Raw genomic sequence first — 4,969 nt, 5'->3', positions numbered from 1 at the left:
CTCAGCCCAAACCAAACCAAAAACAAAGTGATAGCCCTTTCTCATACCCAGTTCCCTTCATCCCACATGGCTCCAAGCCAGGAAGGGCTGAATGCATGTGTTCTGCGGAGAGAAAGACTGGGAGCCTATGGAGAGATCCATCATCTAAGAAGCGTTGTGCTCTGTGGGCTGCAGGAGCCCCGCAGTCATTAGGACTGGTGCATGGGGCATCTATTGAACTGGTTCACGTTACACAAAATTTTAGTGTTGAAAAAGATGATTTCATGGCACCTTAGCGAGCACCAAGACTGGGTTTGGCCCCAGTTTCTGCGCAAGCTGTCTGGATCTTCATAGCTGGAATAGCATCATCCCTTCACCCCATGAGTCCTTGGCCTCTTTCTCTTCCATGTGCTGATTGGGGCAATCCTCTTTTCTCTCCTTGCTGATTTGATGTCACCCCCACCCCCACATGCTTCCTTTCCTCCAATCTCCAAACGTCTGCACAGAGCTACAGGATCTCTCCCCACCCCTTAACTATAGACACAGCTCTCTTCACCCGTCTGAAACTGCCTTGCCCTTGGGCTCCAGTGAGCAGTGTAACCACATCTCCCCAGTTTGTAGCTGAATTAAAAACCCATTGTGATTCCTCTTGATAAGAAAATAAAATATATCCCTTGCTCCTTGATGCCACTTTTATTTTTTGCATCATGAATCACTTAACGGCAGGATACATTCTGCAAAATGGGTTGTTAGGTTTTTTTGTTGCTGATAGGACATTCTAGGTTGTATGTAGGCAAATTTAGGGGTACCGAAGATCACATACTTGCCATGGCTGATCTCTCTCTCTCTTTCTCTCTCTCCCTCCCTCCCTCCCTTTCCCCCTCCACTCCCCCCTCTCTCTTTTAAAATAGTATCAGGGCTTGTGCTTGCTAGGTAAGAAATCTACCACTTGAGCTGCACCTCCAGTGCTTTTTTTCTTTTCACTTGATTTTCATTTTTCATATAGAGTCTTATGTTGTTGTCTGAGGCCAGCTTTGGACTTTGATCCTGCAACCTTGCACCTTGCCTTCCTCATACTGGTGGTTACAGGCATGCACTACCATGCTTGGCTTTGCCATGGTTTCTTCTTGATGTTTTAAGAAGACACGGTAAACCCAGAAGCATGAAGTCACTACCAGCCAGCCAGTCTAACACTGTAAACTGTTTTTTTTTTCTTTTTTCTTTTAACATGTAGGAGCACTTTCTAAAGTAATTATAAAAGGTAAAGGTAAATACATAAACCTGCAGCATAATGGCTTATTACTATTATCAAGGATTACATCCTGTATGTAATTATACATGTTATGCTTCTGTATGATTGACAGCACAGGAGGTTTGTTTCCACCCTCATCACCACAAATATGAGAAGTGAACATGTTGGGCTTAGACCTGAATGCAGTCAAAGCAATAGATGAGGAGGATTTTCACTTCTGCTAAAATTTCCATTATAATACATGCTGTGCGTATGTGGTCTGTGCTGAATGAGGCATTGTTATAGGGAACAAGACCACATAACCTCATTTCCCAGTGGTATTTGTGCATACTTGGCACAATCCGGTAAGAAATAAGTGTTTGGTGGACATACTTGTTAATTACGCATCCTGAAGTCATCTCCTGTTGCCTTTGAGGTGGATGTTGTGGCCCATGACTTCTGTTTATGTTGGCTAGATTGTGTAACTCCAGGGTTCACGGATGGGTTGGTGCCTCTAAGCTTCACCTGGGTACTTATCTCAGGAGTTACTGATCTTGGCTGCTCTCCACATCGTGGAACAATTCTGTTATCATTTTCCCTTCCTTGCTTTCTCCCTTCCCTTCTCCCCACCTTTCACATTCTTATCTGTGAGAAAAGACGAGAAAAAGCAAAGAGCAAAATGCCAATCCATATTCCTTTCCCCAATTATAATTGCCCTTTCATTTTACTTTGCCTTTAATGTGTTGTCTCTTGTGTCTCAACGAGAAGAGCTCCTTTCCGTCTTAGTTTCTTTCTTCCATTTTTTTTTACTACAGAAATGGTTCATCATTAAGCTTTTTTAAAATTCAGAAATTATAAACTCAGAGAAGAAAAATAAAAGGTGTAACTACCGTCACTCAGAATCATGTTGCCTTTAGACAAATGTACTTCCAGTTTTTCTGTGTCTGTAATTGAACAAAATAGAGTAATACTTAATTTTTGGGAAACCTCACTCGATAGGTGGAGAGTGTTTTCTCATGATAGTTATTATTCTTCTAGATCCAGATGGGAAAATGTTTTTTTTTCCTTTTTCTGCAAAGGACCAAAGAATAACTAATTTAGACTTTGTGAGACATAATGTCTTATTTCAAGTATGCAACACTGCCATTGTGATGAAAAAGCAACTGCAAAAACCGAGGATGGTTTGTTAGGAATTAAGTTAAAAGTCAAGTTTAAGTTTTAGAAGTCATACCCTCAAGCGCTCATTACATTTTAGTGCCTGTGGGTGGTTATTTCTTTAGGGTAAATGCAGAGACCGAATAACAAATACATTTTCAGGCTTTGACATGGGTTCCCCGTTGACAGGTACATCCACTTGAGAAGTAAGACTTGGCTATATCAGGGCTCCTATACCCTTATCTGTAATGAAGAGTCTTTGTGCTCTTTGCTAATTCAATAAATGCAACAAATGTTATCATTAAAAAATTATATTACTACTCAGGAGGCTGAGATATGAGAATCAAGGTTTAAAGCCAGTCTAGGTAAGAATTCATATCTCCAGTTAACCACCAAAAAGCCAGATACAGAGCTGTGGCTCAAGGGGTAGAGTGCTAGCGTAGAATGTAAAATACTAAGAGACAGTGTCCAGGTCCTGACTTCAAGCCCCAGTAAAAGAAAGAGAAAGGAGAGAAAGAAAAAGAGAGAAAGTCTTGGGAGCCTGCACTCTAACTCACACCTGTAATCTCAGCATTAAGAAGACAGAGGCAGAAAGATTGTGAGTTAGAGACCAGTCTGGCCTGCACACTAGAACCTGTGTCAAAAATAAATAAGTGAAATTAATTTAAAAAATAAGTGAATGTATTTATCTTATGTGTATTTCTCATCTATGTTTCTGGATTTCTCATTCACATTCGTTCCCCATTATCCTGGATATATTCACATATTCGTGTTCTATGGATTTGTTGAAGACTTTCATATAAGGAAATTCCATGGGGTTTAAGTTGATGCTACGTTTCTCGTTATAAAAATGGTCCCTTTCCTGTAAAGAGATGTTACCTTTGCCATCACAGAGAATTAAACCGAGGAGATTTGGGTTTTAACACAATGTTTTGTAAGTTCCAATACTGTAAGATAGTACTTAATTCTGTTGTGGAGCTTGCTATCTCAAGTCAGTAGAATTTGTATTCCTGAATTGGAATCGTTAGTTCCCTGTGGCCATGGAAACACATCTTAGCTTCCATGAGGAACACATATCTTGACAAACTATTCTTTTTAGAGAGTAGCTTAATGGTGAAATTTATTATCCTATGAATTCATGAAGTCTATATGAACCAAAGGATGGTAGACTCATAGTTTTATACCCTCAACAGCAACAAAAATGGGTAAATGAACAGTTACTATTGATCACTTACTATAACCCAGCCATCAGGCCAAAGTGCTTTATTATTTTATTTGGTCATCATAGTGATCCTGTGCTAGATATTGTGATTATATCTCTATTGTGTACATGAGGAAGCTATAACATAAAGAAGTTAAGTGGCTTGTCATGGGCTGTACAGCTCCCAAGATGTGGAATGTGACCTTGATTTTCTCCTATCTGAATCTTGCAGGCTCATTATAGAATGGACTTTGTTACTCATGATGGCAGCATGTAAAAAATCTTGATGATCAAAGCTGGAGTTAGGGTCACTGGAATCTTACATACCAGGATCAGTGGGTGCCAGTGAGTTTGACCTCAAGAATCTGTCTATCTTAGTCACTTAAATCACCCTTGTTGCTTAAGAATTTACATCTCAATTCCTTATCCTGCCCATTAAGGGTTCCTTTAAAAATGTTGATTCTCTTTAAGTGTGTTGTACAAAGGGTTTTGATTCAACTTGGCAGTTTATGAGTATTTTCACCAGTGTTACCTCTTCAATCTTTCTCCCTTGTCTCTTCCAACCCCACCCATCCCCTCTGGTTCCTGCTTCCATGTTCATATATGCTCATTGAATACTAGGATTGTATTTGCTCATCTTTCCAGCTAACCATTCTATGTGCTGACCAAAAACTGCAGTTTGGCTTTCCCTCACAGGACTCCACAATACACATCAGGTTCTCTGGGTTAACCTACTTGATCCGGAAATACCGCATGCCTTTCCTTTTCTTGCTTGTGTTCAGCCTATTCTGTCTACTTAGAATGTCTTGATTGCTCCGTGTCACCTCTTCATCTGTCAGAATTCTTTTTTTTTTTTTTTTTTTTTTGGCCAGTCCTGGGCCTTGGACTCAGGGCCTGAGCACTGTCCCTGGCTTCTTCCCGCTCAAGGCTAGCACTCTGCCACTTGAGCCACAGCGCCGCTTCTGGCCGTTTTCTGTATATGTGGTGCTGGGGAATCGAACCTAGGGCCTCGTGTATCTGAGGCAGGCACTCTTGCCACTAGGCTATATCCCCAGCCCATCTGTCAGAATTCTTCATCCCCCTCATTATTGTGGTCAGATGTGACATGAGTATCAATTCCTTTTTCTTTTCTTACTGGCAAAAGTAAATTCTCTTCTTCATTTGATTCCTATATCATTTATAGTATTCACCAGTCAATGATAACCTATATATTTGTAGGATGTTTATGTATTTTTTGCTGTGTACACATATATTTCTTTTCTTTTTCTGGCTTTTTTAGATAATCCTGAGAGTTGGGGTCTAATTCATTTTTGTAGTCCCTGAAGGGTTTGTATGATTGCTTACCACAGCAGGTTGTCAAAGGAACATGGTAACACACCTCAATTCCATGTTTAGGTTTTCCT

Source organism: Perognathus longimembris, unplaced genomic scaffold, assembly GCF_023159225.1.
Source record: "Perognathus longimembris pacificus isolate PPM17 unplaced genomic scaffold, ASM2315922v1 HiC_scaffold_5843, whole genome shotgun sequence".
NCBI lineage: Eukaryota > Metazoa > Chordata > Mammalia > Rodentia > Heteromyidae > Perognathus > Perognathus longimembris.
Note: the sequence above shows the minus strand (reverse complement) of the source record.